This window comes from Hypanus sabinus, chromosome 28 (assembly GCF_030144855.1).
Source record: "Hypanus sabinus isolate sHypSab1 chromosome 28, sHypSab1.hap1, whole genome shotgun sequence".
Classification (NCBI taxonomy): domain Eukaryota; kingdom Metazoa; phylum Chordata; class Chondrichthyes; order Myliobatiformes; family Dasyatidae; genus Hypanus; species Hypanus sabinus.
The window spans coordinates 25,249,616-25,270,770 of NC_082733.1; the positions used below are offsets into that span (position 1 = coordinate 25,249,616).

The following is a 21,155-nucleotide window of genomic DNA, read 5'->3' on the forward strand; positions in this document are numbered from 1 at the left end:
GTCCACTCTATCTAGGCCTTTCAATATTCAATAGGATCCCCCCACTTCTAAACTGCAGTCCAGAGCCATCAAACCCTCGTGATGCATTAACCCTTTCATTCCCAAGATCATTATCCTCTGGACCCTTTCTGATACCAATTTTAAGATGTCCAAAATTGCACAGAATACTCCAAATCCAGTCTGGCCAATGTCTTATAAAGTCTCAACGTTACATCCTTCATTTAATTTATGCTTTTCTTGTGAGTGCTTCTATCATTCTTTGTGTCTGTGCTGCTGCAAGTAAGTTTTCATTGCACCTGCACCAACACGTACTTATGCAAGTGGCAATGCTTGGACTTTGTCTTTTAATGCAATGTCAAAGAACGTTAACAAAAATAACCTTCTTGATAAAGCTGATAGAGCTGAATTGATGGTGAAGCGACGTCCTTTGTGTATATTTTCTTCCTAATTTCAATGTTCAAATTAAATTTATTATCAAAGTACGTATATGAGATCATATACTACCCTGAGATTCATTTTCTTGCAGGCATTTACTGTAGAACAAAGAAATACAATAGAATCAATGAAACACTGTCAAACAACCAATGTGCAGTGGGATTTACAACTCTCCAACAACTTTCTCTCCTCACCCCATCTTCACCCAAATTGGCTTGCTTGGACGTCAATGTTATATCCCGTGTTTGGCCATAGGGGGAGCTATATGCCAGCCTTGGCTTTCCGGATCTCAATAATAAATAACAAGCTCACAAATTGCATAACCCCCAGAAATAACGCATTATTTGAGCTAAACTTTTTTTAAAGTACCTGTCAAATGTTGCATTGCATTATTCCTTGGTGCCTTGATTATTTTTCTGATATAGAGCTTCATTTCTGCAGCACTGGCACTAGATGTCAGCTTCATTTTGATGCATATGTGGGTATGCTTTTTAACTATATATATATATATATAGCTTCCCCCACCCCCCATATATATCTCGATTTCTTGCATCTCTTCTTTTTATTCTTTTCCAAAAAGGAGGTTCCAAAGTTGTGTCAGAGATTAGATTTCAGGCGGATCGCAGCTCTGCCCCGTGACGAAGGCAGGAGAGCTCCCAGGGGGACGCGGAGGGATGAAGCGCTTCTGGTCAGCAGTCGCAGATCACACAATAGACCAGACCGGACAGTGACCGTGATCTGCTGTGTCTGGGTGGAGCCCCAGCCAAATGGTGATTGCAAGCTGATCGGGCCACTGTGCATCTGTCAGTAGCTTAAAAAAAAAACAGGCTGCGGCCTGACTTAATAAAACTAAGCCCAAGGAAGGTATTTGAATCCAGAACACTGCATTTGTAAAGTGGGAGGGAAAGGTGGGATCAAAACTATAAAGAATCCCTTCATAGGTCTAAAGTGGGTCGTCAAATGTAGGGTGCGCTGTATTTGTAGATCTGGCAGCCTATTGTAAAGGAAACGTGGAAGATGGCTGCTTGGAGGTATAGTTTTGAATTATGTTCTGTAAATTATGGCATGCTGCGGGAGAGCAGGTATCGATCGGAGAGTGACTGAGCGCGACCTCATGCTGCTTCCCCGGCGCTCTGCAGCAGCAGAGGTGAAGTGTGTTCCGAGAGCCAACACTGGCGTTGTTTCAAAATTCAGCAATTCATCAATCAAGGAAATAGTAATCAGAATAAGTACATGGCAAGCAGGATGCTTTTTATAAAGTTACAGGCAACGATTCCGTTAGCTACTAGGAAAATTAGAACAATATAAAGCAGATTAACAACGGTACCTCTGGGAACCTTTGGCAGTTAAAGGTGTTTGTCTCGACTCATTGCTGCTGAATAATACTGACTGATATCCATAATACGCAAGGTAACGAAAGCCAATCCTGGCGATTGGCAAAGAGCATTGAACGCTTAACCCTGGCTATGCAGATTGGATTATAATGTTTCCCACGCTCCAGATCGGTTTTCTATTCCCTAAAGGCGCTGCCTCATGCGAGTGTGTAGGTACCAAGTCTCTCAATGCTTGACTGCAAAGGCCGCTCTTCATTCTGCAGCCGGCTGCTCGCCGATGGGAAGGCTTCCCAACCAGGAATCTGGCCACAAAGTCACACTTTTCAGTGGGAGTCACTAAATGGGAATGGAAAATCTCCATCCGCATTCTCTCTCTCTCTCTCTCTCTCTCTCTCTCTCTCTCTCTCTCTCTCTCTCTCTCTCTCTCTCTCTCTCTCTCTCTCTCTCCCTCTCTCTCTCTCTCTCCCTCCCTCCCTCCCTCCCTCCCTCCCTCCCTCCCTCTCTCTCTCCCTCCCTCCCTCTCTCTCTCTCTCTCTCCCTCTCCCCTCTCCCTCTCCCTCTCTCTCTCCCTCTCCCTCTCCCCTCTCTGTCTCCCTCTCCCTCTCCCTCCCTCTCTCTCTCCCCCTCTCTCTCGTTTCTAAATCTAATCAGTTCTAGCCACAGCAGAAAGGATATTGCAGTGGCCCGGAGGAATTGGCAAAGGCGTCAATTTGAATATACAGTATATCCTTTCTGAAATAAAGTCCTATTATTAATTAAAATAGCAGGATATAAAAGGAATGATTAACATATAAGAACTTTTCCTAACCCAGTAATAGATTTGGAAATAATGTATTGCGTTAGAAACATAGAAAACCTACACCACAATACAGGCCCTTCAACCCACTAATTTGTGCTGAACATGTCCCTACCTTAGAAATTACTAGGCTTCCCATAGCCCTTTATTTTTCTAAGTTCCACGTTCCTATCCAAAAGTCTCTTAAAAGACCCTATCTTATCCGCCTCCACCACCGTTGCGGGTAGCCCATTTCATGCACTCACCACTCGCTGTGTAAAAAGCTCACCCCTCACATCTCATCTGTACCTACTCCCCAGCACCTTAAACTTGTGTCCTCTTGTGGCAACCATTTCAGCCCTGGGAAAAGCCTCTGATTATCCACATGATTAATGCCTCTCATCATCTTATACACCTCTATCAGGTCACTTCTCATCCTCCATCTCTCCAAGGAGAAAAGGCCGAGTTCACTCAACCTGTTCTCATAAGGCATGCTCACCAATCCAGGCAACATCCTTGTAAATCTCCTCTGCATTCTTTCTATGGTTTTCACATCCTTCCTGTAGTGAGGTGACCAAAACTGAGCACAGTACTCCAAGTGGGGTCTGACCAGGGTCCTATATAGCTGCAACATTACCTTTCGGCTCCTAAATTCAATTCAATGATTGATGAAGGCCAATGCACCGTACGCCTTCTTAACCATATAGTCAACCTGTGCAGGTGCTTTGAGCATCCTGTGGACTTGGACTCCAAGACCCCTCTGATCCTCCACAGAGCCAAGAGTCTTACCATTAATACTATATTCTGCCATCATATTTGAACTACCAAAATGAACCACCTCACACTTATCTAGGTTGAACTCCATCTGCTACTTCTCAGCCCAGTTTTGCATCCTTTCAATGTCCCGCTGTAACCTCTGACAGCCCTCCACACTATCCACAACGCCTCCAATCTTTGTGTCATCAGCAAACTTACTAACCCATCCTCCACTTCCTCATCCAGGTCATTTATAAAAATCACAAAGAGTAGGGGTCCCAGAACAGATCCTTGAGGGACTCCACTGGTCACTACCTCCATGCAGAATATGACCCGTCTACAACCACTCTTTGCCTTCTGTGGGCAAGCCAGTTCTGGATCCACAAAACAATGTCCCCTTGGATCCCATGTCTCCTTACTTTCTCAACAAGCCTTGCAAGGGGTACCTTATCAAATGCCTTGCTGAAATCCATATACACTGCATCTACTGCTCTTCCTTCATCAATGTGTTTTTGTCACATCCTCATGTGAGCTGTGTTAATTCAAAGCAAAAAAATGTTTAGTACGCCATAATGAGTCACAGTGAGAAAAAAACTTTTAAACTGGAAAATTTGAAATTTAAAAAAAATGAAAATGCTAGAAAAACTCAGCAGGTCAGGCGGCAGAGAGTGTACAAAGAAGAAGTGAGTTCCAAACACCACAATATTCTGATGAGGACGAACCTCGCCTCATCTCTAAGTTAAATTGGTGACCCTTTATTTTTAAAGTGATTCCTAGTTCTAGAAAGTAAAACATCTATTCTATTAAGACCCTTCAGAATCTCATATATGTTTCAATCAGATCCAATGTCACTCATTTAGACTCCAACATTTCCATGTAAGATATCCCAACCATGCTGGGTGTTAATGAATATTCTCTGAGCGACTTACAAAGCATGAACTTCCTTCCCTAAACAAGGAAACCAGCACTGTAGGTGCTTCCAGTATGGCCTCCTCTTCCTCAGTGAGATCTGACGTAGATTGGGAGACCGCTTCATCAGGCACCTGCACTCTGTTCACCACAAAAGATGAGTTTTCCCAGTGGCCACCCATTCCAATATTTCAGTTCATGGCCACCTCTACTGCCACAGTGAGAAGCAACACAGTGGTACAGTGTTTTGTGAGATGCTGGAGTTCAATTCTTCCTCTCTGTAAGGAGTTTGACAAACTTCTATAGATGTGTGCTGGAGAGTACAGTATATCAACTGGTTGAATCATGGGCTGGTATGGAAACACCAATGCCCTTGAGAGGAAAAGCCTACAAATAGTAGTGGATACAACCCAGTTCTTCATGGGTAGGACTCTTCCCGCCACTGAGCACATCTACATGGAGCATTGTCGCAGGAAAGCAGCATCCATCATCAAGGACCCCCACCACCCGGGACATGCTCTCTTCTCGCTGCTGCCATCAGAAGCCACACCACCAGGTTCAGGAACAGTCATTACCCCTCAACCTTGAACCAGACAGGATAACTTCACTCAGCCTCACTTGCCCCATCACTGAACTGCTCCCACAACCTATCAACTTATTTTCAAAGACTCTTCATCTCATGTTCTTGATATTTATTGCTTATTTAATTATTTATTATTTCTTTTCCCCTCCTCTCTTTATTTTTGTAGTTGCAGTCTCTTGTCTTTTGCACATTGGTTTTGTCTGTACTGTTGGGTGCAGTCTTCCATTTATTCCACTGCGTTTCGTGTATTTACCATGAGGACCCATGAGAAAATGAACCCCAGGGCTGTATATGGTGACATATATGTACTTTGATAATAAATTTACTTTGAGCTTTTTGAGTTTGTACATTCCCCCGTGACTACGTGGGTTTCCTCCGGGTGCTCTGGTTTCCTCCCACAAAGGTACACTGGTTAGTAGGTTAATTGGTCAATGCAAGTTGCTCTGTAATTAGGCCTGTGTTAAATCCGTGGGTTGCTGGGCGGAGTAGCTCTTTATTATGGAAGGGCCTGTTCTGCGCTGTATCCTAAATTAATAAAACAGAAATCACCCCTCATATTACATCCGGGTAGCCACCAACATGAAAATCAATTTCTCCTCTCTCTTTTGTCCCCCTTCCCCCTTTTCCTTTTCCCATTCCCCACTCAGGCTCTCCTCTACTCCTTCTCTTCTTCTCACCTGCCTATCACCTCCCTCCGGTGCTTCTCCTCCTTCCCTTTCTCCCATGCTCCACTCTTCTGTTCTTTCAGAGTCCTTCTTCAGCCTTTTATGTCTTCCACCTATCAGCTCCCAGCTTCTTCCTTCATCCCCCCTCCCCTCCTACCCACTCACCTGCCCCTCACCTGCTTCATCTATCACTACCAGTTTGTAATTCTTCTCCACCCTCCCCCTCCCACCTTCTTATTCTGCCTTCATCCCCCTACTTTCCAGTCATGATGAAGGGCCTTGGCCCAAAACATCAGCTGTTTATCCTCTCCAAGATGCTGCCTGACCTGCTGAGTTCCTCCAGCGTTTTATGTGCCTTGCTCTGGATTTGCAGCATCTGCGGAATATCTTGTGGTACTGTCATAGCCCTCCAGATGTGGCCTTACCAATAACCTACTCAACTAAAACATAACCTTCCTGCTTTTGTATTCAATTTCCCTAGCAATAGCTTTCTTAATTGCTTGAAGGAGCTGCATACTAGTATTTTGAAAGTTGTACGTTAGTACACCAATATCCTTGTGTATCTTAGAGCTCTGCAATCTCTCACATTATGCTTTTTTTAAATTTTTGCCAATATGAAAAATATCACATTTTCCCCACTCCATTCATATTTTCCAGACCTCTGCGCAGTCACATAGCATCTCATGCTGCCTTTTGTAACCCCCTTATGTCTCCTTGACAACTTACTTCCTATCCATCTTTGCATCATCTTCAGAATTAGTAACTATACATTCACTCAATGCCTTCATCTGGAGGTAAGCATAAACAGATGGGGCCTCATGTTCAACCATTTGATGTTCCTATTGTGACATTTTGCTAAATGGCATAAGATCTATTTATGCCAACTCTCAATTTGCTAGGAATTCTTTGACCATGTCAATATGTTACCTCCTTTTGTATTTTGCATCTTGAAAACATTCTCTATTCTTTTTCATACATTTTGGATTTTAAGTATATATTTCTGACTGAGCAACCTTGCAACAATAATTTCCTCCGGGATTAAAAAGAATGTTTTATCTTATCTTATCTATATCATAAGGTTTTATTTCCCACAATAACTTTCCAGTCAATCCTGCTCCATTCGATCCCAAAAGGTAATTTTATCCTTTTGGTTCTCATCTGATCTCATTCCTCTTATTCAATGGATTAACCCAGAGGGTAAAAAAAAGCACTGCTTCTCAAGCTGAATGCATAATACCGATCACAGACTCAGTAACAACATGCTAAAACCGACCCCACCAACTTTTAAGAAAGGGGTCTGTTCTACCTGTCTCAGTAAGCATGTTAAATTTGTTAAAGTTCTGTCATTAGCAACTCCTGTGAAGGTGAGCAGCCAACCCAATTTCAAACCTGCTCCTTCATAATTTCTCTGCTGAATTATATTTATCTCCTGAGAGTCAAGAAGGTGACTGGAAAGGCATTAGTCTGATAAAACATCCTAAATATGGAAGTACAAGACACTAAAGAAAGGACTTGTGAATGATGCCAAGTTTTGTGATGTTGGCTATGTTAACAAGTGGTCTATAATTTCAAAAATGAGATTCGAGAACTGGGCATCCTGGCCAGAAATGTAGTTTTCACCAGTTGACTGCCTTGCCATCGATGTGGTGCAGTATTCGGTTCTCATCACAAACAAGGCTGACCTTCAAAATGCTCTTTTTGTTCACTTTGTGGTGATGGGGCACATTTGAACCAGTGGGTGGAAACTGGATGTAACTCCTCCAAAATGCTAGGAATTAATAAACATTCATCATTCACCAAGCAAAGACCACTCTTTCATATTGTTAAGATGTTCTAATTATTCTGTTTAGATACTAAATAAATGGATTTGTTTTGGAGCGTTAGAAATTCTGACATTACTTTGGCATCAAGTATCCAGAAATGTGACAGGGACACCAGCAAAGAATCTTGTTAATTTTGCAGCAATTTAAAAATGGCACTTCTTTAGAAAAAAGTATCGCTGCCTACGCCTGTGTTTATTGGACAAGTTTCAATGAGCTTGCCTCGGTTGTTCATTGACCTAGGTGCAGTCAGACATGCTTCATGCGTCACACTGAAGGATCTCAGGCTGGTTCCCAGAGGACGCTGCAATTGATCAGAGTGACCCTGAATATGAAGAGGAACTAGTGCTAAGCTGGGAAGGGCATGACTGGTCTGAGCTTAGCTGTGATGCTTGAATAGCTTCCCAAAGCCAACTGTCTGGGGTTCGGCTGTGACAAGTGAAGAAACATGATTAGAACCCAGTGAAAGCTACCTGTTAATCAACACTTTGACAATCAGCCATGGTTTTAGGAAGGGAAGGGAGAAAAATGGGATGGATCAAAAATTTACAAGAATAGTGATATCAGAAGTGCTAACCCTTTCTGGGCACATTGAAATGACCTGTTGTTTATGAGTTTATTGCAGTTCTGGTTAATGAGAAATATAATATTAATTGTACATTGGTATCATCAGCATTTGGACAGACTGACTTCAACAGCATTGACTGAAGAGGAGCTGATGATCAATAGCTGACCTGGATTTTGGTTTCAATTTTGATTTTTGCTGGGATAGCCGGCAGATGTTTTAAACACAAGGGGTTCTGCAGATATTGGAAATCTTGAGAAGCGTGCACAAAATGCTGGAGGAACTCAGCATCTATGGAGGGGAGTAAACAGGTGGCATTTTGGACCAAGACCTGGAAAGGAAGTGGGAAGAAACCAGGAGAGTTTGGAAAGAGAGTTTCTGCAGACCTCTCATTGTGTTGGTGAGCTTTGATGTTTCTCCAAGCAAACTCAATTAATTGACTTTTATCCGCAAAGTTCAATTAGACCATAAGACATGGAAAAATATTTAGGTCATTCAGCCCATCAAGTCTGTTCCATCATTTGTTCATGGCTGATCCATTTCCCCCTCAAACCCATTCTCCTACCTTCTGCCTGTAACATTTTTACATCCTGACTTGTCAAGAATCCATCAACCTCTGCCTTAAATACACCCTGGCCTCCTGTGACAACAAAGAGTTAGATAGTCTTATTAGCTGCGCCTGCTGATTACACAGAAAAACTAGGAATGCATCTTCTTTTTATATAGTGGCAATGCATCACCTGTACAGTTTCCTGCAATTTGAAGAGGAAAGTTGAATATTACCTGAAAATCAGAAGGATCAAGAAGATCAAGAAAATCCGAAGATCAAGAAGAAATAAAGAAGGATCATTCTGACACTTTCAATTCAACATGCAATACGCAACCAATTTTTTGGCAACAACCAGGTAGGGAAATTGCATCTATTAAATAGTGTTTCCCTTTGTGATAAAGAGAATAACGCCTTTTCCTTTTTTTTTAATTGCCATAGACATTTTTGCTCTTAATTCTCTGTTAAGTTAAACATCCAAATGAAGTTTGTTGGCACAGAAGAGGCTGTTTCTAGTACAATTCACAACAGTAGGGGCTCATATTGTTCAGCTTACCAAGCCTATATTCTGTCCGGTGACTGTCAATTATGAAATGCTCCAGGGAAGTATTCTTAAGTTGGAATTTGGAAATGTACTCGGACAATTAGTTAGTTGATCACTTTGAATAACTGGATGAAAACTTCTCCCATCTCTCACATCTATTATTGAATCTTACAATGTTATAACTTTTTCTTACAATCAATTAATTGTTTGCACTTTTTTTCATTTTCTGCTTTCTCCTTTACTTAGATTTCATAACTTGGAGAGAATGACAGTACATGGAGTTATGCTGATCTCCAATTATGTCTAGGATGTGTCTGACCAAAGGCAATGCCAGTGGTGAAAGGTACAATATACCATCACCTTACCAACCCCTCTCATTGAACCTCTATAAATCCAACTCTAAAAAGTAAAGCATTCCTAAACAATACGTCCCTCGGAAACTTTTCCTGATCTTTCATGCATTTGGTCATTCCCAATAACTACCTCTTTGATCAAAACTTTCATCATCTGTTCTAAAAAATCTTTGCATGCCTCAGTGTCAGATTTCGTTTGATAATGTTCCTGTGAATGTTTCTAATTATGTTAAAGATTCCATATCATTATGAGTAGCTATTTAATTTATCCTCCCTTGTCATCTTTGGCTTTTCACATCCAATCAATTAAGGTAGGTAAACAAAATATTAGGCCATAAGTCTGCACTTCACCTGTGCAATGCCATCTGCCAGGCAACCGCAAACTACAACTAAAGCATCTCCAGTTGTGGAGACAATTATTATCCACTTCCGCAGGTTGGGTACAGAAAGATTGATGCTCTGTTTCCAATTGTCGATGCAGCATAGATCTAGATGTAGACACAGGAGAAACTGCAGATGCTGGAAATCTGGATCAGTATACAAAAAGCTGGAGGAACTCAGCAGGTCTGGCAGCATCTACAAAGGAAAATAAACGACCAATGTTTCAGACCAAGTCCTGATGAAAGCCAAAATATTCACTGTTTACTTCCCTCCATAGATGCTGCCTGACCTGCTGAGTGCCACCAGCATTTTGTGTCTGTTAAGAGATCAAATGTAGGTGCCCTTGTTCTTTTATGAGTACTGAACATGGCAGAAATGTTGGCCACTAATTACTGATCTGGTACTGTGTCTGGTTGGATTACACTTAAGGATTTGCCTCAGGTCTGGGTTGCCATAATGCAGAGGATGTCATAGAGTCATAGAGAAGTAGTGTGCAGAAACAGGCCCTTCTGCCCATCTAGTCCATGCCAAAACTGCCTACTCTCATCGACCTGCACTGGGACCATAGCCTTCCATATCTCTGCTCTGCACGTACCTATCCAAGCTTCTCTTAAATGTTGAAATTGAGCTTACATGCACCACTTTTGCTAACAGCAGAATAAAGGAGGAAATGTAAAGTTTTACAAGCATGATACCAGAAAATGGATGATAGGTGTAGCATGAAAAGAATAACCGGCTAGTCCCTTTAGACTTAATTTAAACCTAACATAGGGTTAAAGTAATAAATCTGAGGAGCTGTAAAATGCATATTTGAGAAGCAAAACATAGCAGATGCAAGAAATCTGAAATAAAAACAGAGAAGGCAGGAAATACTGTGGTGAGTAATTTAATGTTACAATTGTGAGGGGTTAATCTGATGTATGAGGGTGTCTCTGCTGTGGTGAGTAACCTGATTTATGATTGTAATGGTATTGTGGTGGTAATCTAATGTATGACTGTGAACATGCTGTAGCCAGTCACCTGATGTACGATTGTGATTGTGCTATAGAGGCAATCTATTGCACAATTATGAATGTGCTGGCATCTCAATGTGTAATATCTGCCTCAATCCTCCTTTAAGACAGGCAGCCTAGCCACATCTGATGTAGATGCATAAGCCAAAAGTGGAGGTCATTTTAAGTTATAAGTACACTAGCTGAGATAGTTTGGTTCTTGCTAACACTTTTACCACATGTAATCAGTAGAAAGGTGCTGTGCCTGATTAGTTTTGACAAGCTGATATTTGACATAAATAGTGAAGCATTTATTGAAATATATTTCAAGCAGACATTAAAATGGAAATGGTATTACATCAATGAGGAAATAAAAGTTTATAAGGCTCCATGTCATGCTGAAATGTCTGAACATGCATTTTGATTAATAAATTATTTTTAGAGTACAGTGGCTATTCTCCTGTAAGAAAATTCTCCTCAGAATGTCAGAATACAGAGGAACAAAATGGATTGGCTATTGTGTGAGGGAGGTTATTCACTGGCACCTTAAAGATATGTCAGTTCCTAATAACTTGTCCAGCAAATGTGTAATTACGGAAATGTAAATTTGGATATGTTTATACCACAATTAGTACTGAACCAAATCAGGGGATGTGTAAGCAATTGTGATAAACACATTGCACATCAGATGATTGTATTTGCATGAGTGGTCTATTCAAATTTGAATCACGGGGTTTATTTTATGTGTAATTTGAGGCATGTGAATTTAAGTGTTTTTATTACTCTTTAACGGTTATGAATTGCTATTATTACCGCAATGACAGGTATTTTTCAGCTCATTCAGAAAATGATATCGTGGCTGATGTGTTCTCTGCAATCTACCTTCCGTCTTCATCATTCTTTTAAACGTGAATGATGATAAATGTACAAACTCCATTTTTTTGAAGCTATTATCTGGCAGAAAACATGTTGCCGTGCTTCAAGGCACAAAGAGAAATCAATAATCAGAGGGTCAATTACAATGTCTGGGTCACATGATTTCCAGCAAAATTATCCTTTTTATCAAAAATTTATACAGTACCTGCAAAATTAATCTGCATTTATACACACGAACCTAACAGCCCATGATTGAGTAACTGTAATGGTTAACCTCTGTTTTCCATGAACTGGGAGCATTTTAAGTGCCTTATTTCTGCAGTTGGGCAGTAGCCAATAGTATTTTTTCCACAGTTCCAGGTACAGAATAAGATTGACCAGTTCTTGAATGTTTATTACCTGATTGTGACGCACACAAATAGCATCTACAATGGTGCGTAAACAGCCTCTTTTTCCCGATTTTATATTTTTTTTTCCTTTGTAGTGCTTATTGACAGTTTGATCACCTCACATACAGTATATCCTTATAATTAATGACTGTAATGTACATGGGTAGGGGAAGGTGGTCGATAATTCTCTCTTGCCATAGAGACATTGTTATATTTGAGATTTCTAAAACTGCTTCACAATCTTAGAACAATTTTGAGAAAAAAATAAGTCAATCCTCTGCTGTTCTGTGCATTAAAATGATTAACTAACATCATATTGTACAAATTATTATCATGTGATCCATCAACAAAACCTTTACTAACTCTGAGATAAATATGAAACCCTCATATTTTCCCCAAAAGTGTGTTTTGTAAATTTATATGAACGGTTTTGAAATATGTGTTTACCTCAATAACTAGACAGGAATCTGGCGCATGCAATGTAATCTAGAAGAAAGTATGGCTAAAAGGTAAATTGTAAATTTGATAACTAATTGGAAAAGTTCTGCATAATTGTAAATCTCTGTGTAATCTTTCCATCTTGAATTAATATAGTTTTAATTTTACTGATATTTCAGGAAGATGATATTAAGAGAGGGAAGAGAGCTCGCAATGGCAAAGAAGAATACAGGGCGAAGGATTGTGTTTTATTTATTGTTGTGCATAATCTAATTATCGCTCATTAGGTCAAAGCTGATTATTTCATTTATCTTTGTAAGAGTGACTTCAAAGACTTGCCTTAATTAAGCAGATCGGCAATTAGCCGCTGTTTTATAGGCAGTTTAGACGTCTCTGTACAAATAGCACAGAGGTTGATTATAATCAGTTGACGACCAGAGTGTTGTAGTGAGGGGCTTATGTGATTTACTGCATTGTTTGGGTAAGGCTGAAAACTCAGACTGGAAGCCTTCACCCAAGCAACTCTTAAGTGCTGGAGCTGTATATGAATCTTTGTCATGTCATGGTGAGCTGATAACTGAGTGCAGATTGATTACAGCACCACATAATTCCAGCAAATTTCTCTTTGTTGCTATACAATGGGACAAGACCATTTGCTTTCTCAAGGAACATATTGTGATTTGTTAGTATGTACATTAAAGGTTGGCACTTTTAAAAAAAAAAACAAGACTTGATGCAAGAGTTCGTTCATATTCTGTGACTTAATTATGGTTTGTTCTTGTGTTGCAGGAGTGACCTAAGTCCCTGGTGGAGACTAGAAAAGGGTTACTCCAGGGAGAAGGGACCTTCTGTCCATGGTTTACAGTTGCACAGTTGTGTACATTGGCTCTAATGGGAAACAATTAAAAGTACTCATGCTCTTCCCTTTAAAGGATGTACTTAACAGCAGCTATGTTAGAAAATGTCTCCTGCACTAGTTTTTCATAGGAGTGTTTAACCAATATCTGGTAACCATACATATATGAAAAGAAACTATAATACGCAAATAATAGTAACTTGGAATGAATGTGCCATTTGTTTGATCCAACAGTCCATAATATCAAAAATATCTAGTCTTGCATTCAGAATAAACAATTGTAAAATTGGTTGGGATACTTGTTTTAACACTTTGGGCAAATTGGAATCCTGCACTGGCAGAACTTAATGAGTTGCTCACACCATCAAAGATGAGCAAAGTCTCGTCCATAACGTCTTCGATATTCATTCTCATTAAAATTCATTCTGAACGGTTTAACATGATTACAGGAAATAACTGTCTTTTAATGCATCCCCAATCTGTATCATAGAGCTTAGCCACATGCCTCTGTGTCTGTGTTCCTTTCTCGGCCTATTATTAACTTCTTAGCAATCTAGGATTGCCAGGCCAATACATGGCTGCTGTGATTCAGGTTTTCTTGCAATATAACTGGAAATATATATTCTTCTATGCAGCATTTAAATTAATTTATTTAGTGCGTGAGTTTTAACAATAATTATGCATTCTTCTTTTGTAATGTTAAACACATTGTTAAAGTTGTTCATTGACAACTTATATGCTTCATCGGGAAACAAACAGAATACGAGGGCATTTTCTGCCCAGGCACATTTTGCTGTCTCATCAGATGACTTCTGACATTTCTGACAGATGCTTTGGCTGATCAGTTTGATAAATAATTAAACTGCATCAGCTTTTCAATCTGGGAGGAGAGAGGGCATAGTTCCAGTAACCGTTCCATCCCTTTTGGGCTCTATGTGATATTCCCAGACTACAGAAGTTTCCGCGCAAAATATAAATCTCCGAAAGGAGGACCTCCGTTCTGAACAGAATGTCTGGCCAAATAGTGGGACTCTTTAGTGCCAGAGGTTAGGAGGTTGAAGCACAATAATTCCAAATGAAGAGGATGCCATTGACCTTGTGGCATAAATGTGTCCACTCAGAGCTGTAATGTGAGAGAAGGGGTCAGATATTAGTTCCTAAAAGACATCTGTATCCATTTTGAGGTTGTCTTTTAAGAGATAGTCAAGGGGCAATATGTGTGTCAGCCAACATCAAATAGTTATTTTCAAAGAAGATCCATATGATAGGGAAGAAACTGAAATTAGATACGGTCTAGTGGCAATGCATTTAAAATGTGAGGGAAGTGAAGCAAGTAGATGGTTTGGGTTGAATCACAATTTTAACAATCTTTCCTCCAAGTAAAATTTATTTGGGTTTATATTATATTATTATCATTTTTGGTAATCTGATTCATATTATTTACTAGGTTAAAGCTTCAGAGCAATGTAGTCTGATACAGAATTCGTCTCAGGTTGCTGCGGAGTTTACTAACCAGGTACCCATCTCCCTTCCAGACCAGATACAGCCGATAGCCCCAATGTTCACTTGCACCTTATGAACACTGAACTCTATCCTACTCTTTGGAAGCAGAGGCAACAGCAGCTTTCCTCAACATTGCACCTGAATTAGCAAAAAGTACAACAAGGTGCAATACAACTCCATTAATCTCAAGATCAGCAGGGGTATTGGGGCATTAAAGAGAAATGAGAACCAGAGGCAGAGACTTGTGGGTGGAATTCTGGAACCTGAGGCCTTGCAAGCTGCAGGTTAAATGACTGAAACTCAGGAATGATCAACAAGTCAGAATTACTGGAGGCAGACACCTCAAATATTAAAGTCCAATTTATTGTCATACACATAAGTACATGTATGCTCAGGGGCAATGAAAAACATACTTGGACTGGTATCACTGGCACAAAGCATCATATAAGCAGCATTCCCAAGAAAAACATAAATTATACCCAATTTTTACAAGAAAAAAACCACAATTTGAGAATGAGGAAAAACAGTCATTTTAGTGCAAGGTGGTTAAATTGATAATAGTGTTGTAATAGTGATTCGGGTTTTGGTGGTTGGTTCAAGAGCCAAATACTTGAAAGGAAGTTACTGTTACTGAACCTGGTATGTGTAACTTCAAGCTAATGTACCTCCTGCCCAATGGTAGCTGCAAAAAGATGGCATGGTCCGTGGATCTCTGAAGATGCATATTGCCTTTTTGAAGTCCCTCCTCCTATAGGTATTACCAATGGAAAGGAGGCATATTCCTGTGATGTATTGGGCAGAATCCACTGCTCTTTGCAGCTTCTTACTTTCCAGTGCATTGGAATTGCTGTACCAGACCATGATGAATACTTCCACCAGTACATCTGTAGAAGTTCGCTGAGTTTTTGGTGACAAACCAAACCTCCTTAATCTGTAAGTAAAAGTGTGTTTCCCTTAGGACTGCATCTATTTGTTGGGCCAAGAACAAGTCATCTGATATGTGAACTCCTGGGAATTCAAAGCTGTTGGCCCTCTGTGCCACTGATTCCCCATTGTAGAGTGGTGAGTATTCATCCTCCTTCCCTTCTCTGAACTCAGCAATCAGCTCTTTGGTTTTGCTGATATGGAGTGAGAGGTTGGTGTGGTACCTTTCAACAAGGTGATCTTCACCGCAGTAGGAACAAGTGAGACCAGTGAGGAACTTGAAAACAAGGAACAATATTTCAGACTACGAACATGGCTTAACTGAAAGGCAATCTAGGTTGACAAATAGAGATGGTGGGAGAATGAAATTTGGAACAAGCGTTGGATTAGGCTGTAGAATTGTTATATTTTTCTCATATTTTTCTTGTAGTTTAACTTTCCAGTGCTGGCTACTTGCCCCTCCTCTGTCTCTCTCTCTCTCCTCTCTCTCCTCACACACACACTCTCTATCTACCTATCTATCTCTCTCTATCTCTAGCTCCCTATCTCTCTATCCCTAACTCTCTCTATCTTTCTCTCTCTCTCTCTCTCTCTCTCTCTCTCTTTCACACCCACCCCCATTTCCCTTACAACTTTACAAGGTTCTCAGTTTTTCTGTAGCAGGTGCCACATCACCTGAATCAGGTTACTTTATAGGTTAATTGTTGTAACTGGATTTTTCAGTCTCAGCTCTGAGTATGAGATAATCATGACTTACTTTTCTTATTTTATTCATTCTCTCATCCACTCTTCCTTTGTTCATTCTCTGTTCTCATAGCACTTAATAAAATGGCTGTAGACAATGTGCTTTATGTCTGGAAAGGAAGGAGAAAGAACACAAAATAAGAAGGTGGGAGGAGGAGAAGGAGTACAAGATGGAAGGTGATAGGTGGAAAATATAGGGGGATGAAGTAAGAAGCTGGGAGATGATTGTTGCAAAGGATAAAGGGCTGAAGAGGAAGGACTCTGATAGGAGAGGAGAGTGGATCATGAGAGAATGGAAGGAGGAAGGACAGCAGAGGACGGTGATAGTTAGGTGAGAAGACAAGAGGTAAGAAGAGACCCAGAATTGGGAGTGGAAAAGGAGAGAAGGGAGAAGGTGGAATTACCAGAAGTTGGAGAAATCAAAGATGTTAACATCAATTCTGGCTTCTTCCCCATTCCTTTCCATTCCTGATTAACGGTCCTGGCCAGAAATGGTAGCTCCTTATCCCTCTCCATAGACGCTGCCTGACCTGCTGAGCTCCTACAGCATTTAGTGCGAGTTAGTCTGGATTTCCAGCATACGCAGAATCCCTTGTGTTTATGTTTTATGCCTCCTTCGTGACTTCCAAAGAACCTTTGGTTTGCAAAAGACACCAGGATCCAACACAAGTTAGGACCTGCAAGCTGAACTTGAGTGAGCTTATATTGATGGAGAATAAATTGAACAACTCTGGTCGAGAGTATGCATGCAACTGTCAAACTGAGAGGACCTTGTTATTGGCTTCGCTTCCCAAGCCCACATGTTCACGAAGCACCTGTCTCTTTGTTCTCCCTATTCCACATCTGTTTGCCGCCAACCTGCATTATCATATGAGTCACAAAATGTGTGGAGGCAGTTTCAACTAGTCAGTAAGGAGACAAATAGTCAGGGGATTGGAGTTAAGAAATAGGAAGGTTTGTCACAGTCCCACAGGGTATTGATAAGGCCACACTTGGAACATGGTGCTTAGTTTTTGTCCCATTATCAGAAATAAGATATAGTAGAATTGAAGGCAGTCAAAAGGAGATATGCAGGCTAACTCCTGGAGTGAGAGGGTTATCCTGTCAAGAGAAGCTAGACAGTTTATAGACACAAGAGGTGCTGCAGGTGGTGGAAATCTAGAGCAATACATGCAATGTGCTGGAGGAGCTCAGCAGGTCAGGCAGCATCGATGGAGAGTGTAAATAGTGGATGTGTCAGGCTGAGGACAGGAAAGGAAGAGGGAAGAGCCAGAATAAGAATGCGAGGGGAGGAGACATTAGCACAAGAAATTCTGCAGATGCTGGAAATCCAGAGCGACATGCAGAAAATGCTGAAGGAACTGAGCAGGACGTTCCTCCGGACCAAGGTCCACAACACTACAGATAACTCATTCACAATACATGAAGTAATATTATCACAAATAACAAATAATTAAGAGCATTTACAATGTAAGCTTAAAAGTAAAGAGTATAACGTGACTGGTACTTCATTCGTGATGAGACCTGAACAGTGGCAAGGAGTTCAGTAATCTTATGGCCTTGGGAAAGAAGCTGTTTCCCATCCTATCAGTCCTTGGCCTAATATCTCAGTACCTCCTACCTGTTGGTAGGGCGTCAAAGGGATGGCCAGACAAATAGAGGCACTCCTGGTGAATATCTCGGATGGGTGAAAGAGAGATACTGATGATCTTCTCAGCACTCTTTGTATTCCTTTTTAGGGCCTTGCAGCTCCCGTCTGGGATACAGCTAGTCAGGGCACTCTTAATGGTGCTCCTGTAAAAATTGTTTACATATGGGTGGGGGAGGGCAGGGGAGTCTCACATTGCTCTCATGCTCCTCGGGAAGTGGAGATGCTGTGCTTTCTTGACTAAAGAGGTAGTGTTGAGGGACCAGGTGACAATTATAGAGATCTTGCTCAGTTGGGGTGATGAGCTGAGGAATGTCAGATGGATTCTAACTTACATAAGTGTGAAGTGGTTTATTTTGGACATTTAAACCAGGGTAGGGCCTATACAGTGCACTATTCTGGAACAGAGAAATCTGGGAATACAGGTGCATAGTTCACAGAAAGTGGACAGGTTGGTGAAGAAGACATTTAACATACTGGCCTTCAGCAATCGGGTTATTGAGATTAGGAGTAGGGATATTAAGTTGCAGTTATATAAACCATTGATGAGACTACACTTGGAGTATTGTGTACAGTTTCGGTCACCCAGGAAAGTTCAGCTGGTCAAGTAAGCTCAATCCGACAAGGATGCTCACTAATGTCTCTACTTACTCAGGACACTTAGAGAAATTTGGCATGTCCCCGTCGACCCTTACCAGTTTTTTATCCATGCAGCATTCTATCTGGATGTACCACGGCTTGGTACGGCAAATGTTCTGCATGTGACCAGAAGAAACTGCAGAGACATGTGGACCCCGCTCAGAACATTACAGAAACCAGCTTCCCTCCCCTGTATGGTCTCTGTCTATACTTTCACTTCCTCATTAAAGCAGACTGCATAATCAAATACCCCACCCACCATAGACATTGTCTCTTCTCTCTTTCTCTGTCAGGCAGAAGAAACAAAAGCCTAAGAACATGTACCACCAGGCACAACAGCTTCTACCCCTCTGTTGTCATACTATTAGATAGTTCTCTAGTATCATAAATTTGACATTTTACCCCACAATCTACCTTGTTATGTTTTTGCACCTTATTATTTATACCTTCTCTGTAGCTGTCACACCTTATTCTGCATCTTTATTGTTTCACCTTGTTCTACCTCCGTGCACTGTGTAATGATTTGATCTGTATGATCAAATTGCAAGATAAACTTTTCATTGTGACAATACCAGGCCAATTCCAATTCTAATTCGCCCTGTTATAAGAAAGGCACCTTGAAGCTGGAGAGGGCGCTGAAGAGATTTGCAAGGATGCTACCTGCACTGGAGGGCCTGAGTTAGAGGAAGAAGTTGGTCAGGCCGGACATTCATTCCTTGGGAATGGAGGAGGATGAGAGGTGACCTCAAAGGAGTCTATAAAATCCTGAGGGGTATGGAGAAGGTGGATGGTCATAATCTTTTCCCCCAGGCTGGGGAGTTCAAAACTAGAGGGCACAGATACAAGGTAAGATGGAAGAGACCTGAGAGATAACTGCTTTACACTGAGGGGAGTGAGTACCTGGAGTGAGCTGCCGGAGGAAGTGGTCAAGGCGGGTACAATTACAACATGTAAGAGGCATTTGGATAGGTACATGGAGAGGGAAAGTTTGGAGGTTTATGGACTGAATGCAAACAACCGGTGGTGAAGGGTCTCTCTCTCTGGCTGTATTATGCTACAACTGAACTGTATTGGATCGATTGTGAGAATATGGCAAGAGTGCATGCAGTAAACCGATTGTGCCTTTTGAGTGCGCGTGTTTTTTCATCTCAGTGGGCACGGTTCATAGCCACTGCACTGTAAGATGCCCAGCATGTACCATAGCTAACACGACTCAGTAAAAACATTTAATCCCACTGATCTGTTGCCGTTCTTGCACTGCACATACACACCGATGAATATGAAAAATAAAACATTTTCCCTAATAACTCTCTGAAACTTAAGCAGTTTTTGCAAACTTAGTTTCAATAAGCCCTAGGTTTCCAATCACTAATCTATGACATCTTCAAAACCCTTTTTCCACTCCAATGCTACTATTCTAATGTAAGTTCCTCCTTGTTCTTGTTCTGCCCCCAGCCCATCATCTTCCCTTGTCCCATAATCCTTTGAGGTATCTGTGCTCCTGAAACTCTGACATTCTGAATCTCCCAAAATTTAATTCTGACAATTCTAGAATAAGTTTCAGCTTAACAAGCAGCAGGTTTATCCCAAGATGGCTCTCCAGTCTGGTAGAGATATAAGCAGCACGAATGGTAAGATCGGAAAATAGTTTAATCAAATGCAAAACTTTGTTAGAATAGGTTATACTTGGTGGATGAAAAAGTTAAAAAGAGATTAGAACAAAGGGGAGAATGTAAAAGAGAAGGTTCATCTAGGTACATGTAGATTTTCAACTGTTGTCCAGTGTCTATCCTGCCTTCCGCTGGTGTCATGTGGATCTTTGCTTCATAATCCACCAAATCAACCCAATCCAATGAGGTGATAAATTTATCGGTTCTGTCAACAGTTAAGAATTCATCACACATGGACGATGTGAAAGATCCTGCTAGTCAATGTTCACTGTAAGAGATACCACACGATGGCAAAATTTATCAGGACTTCCCCAGGCCACATTGAACTTATGAAGCAACAATGAGAGCTTGTGTTGTGCCACCCAGAGCAAAGGACAAATTTATAAGTGTTGCTCAAAGAATGGATATTGAACCCATGAATACTACCTCACTACTTTTTAATTTTTATTTTTGCACTGCTTATTTAATTTGACTATTTAATATTTACATACTTACAGTAATTCATGTTTTATGTTTGTATGTTTATTATATTATTATACTATATTATTGTACTGCTGCCACAAAGACAACGCTTTTTACTACGTATGCCAGTGATATTAACCCTGATTCTGACAGAGAGAGCAAAAGTATCCCCACCTGAGAGTGAGTCCAAAGGACAGGAGCATAATGTTGTAAACTCTAGAAATCTGAAATAAAAACAGATCTTCAATTTTTTTCTGTTTTATTCCAGTAATTGAATAAAGTATGCATAAATGATCAAATGGGAAACAGAAATAACATTTTTGGGCAATTTCATTTTATGATCTGGA

The 21,155-nt window shown here is 40.8% G+C and overlaps 1 long non-coding RNA gene across 6 annotated transcripts in view; it reads right to left on the reverse strand.

The window, feature by feature from the left end:
- The window catches only part of LOC132382500 (uncharacterized), a 58,854-nt gene extending 56,725 nt beyond the window's left edge, over nt 1-2,129 (reverse strand). The window contains exon 1 of one of the 6 annotated variants that reach the window (XR_009508358.1): nt 1,763-2,129. This is a non-coding gene — a long non-coding RNA (uncharacterized LOC132382500). Of the gene's footprint in view, nt 1-804; nt 947-1,762 lie in introns of those variants that run through there. The other 5 variants (XR_009508360.1, XR_009508359.1, XR_009508361.1 and 2 more) reach the window with 5 other exon arrangements.
- Between the last annotated feature and the right edge of the window lie 19,026 nt (nt 2,130-21,155).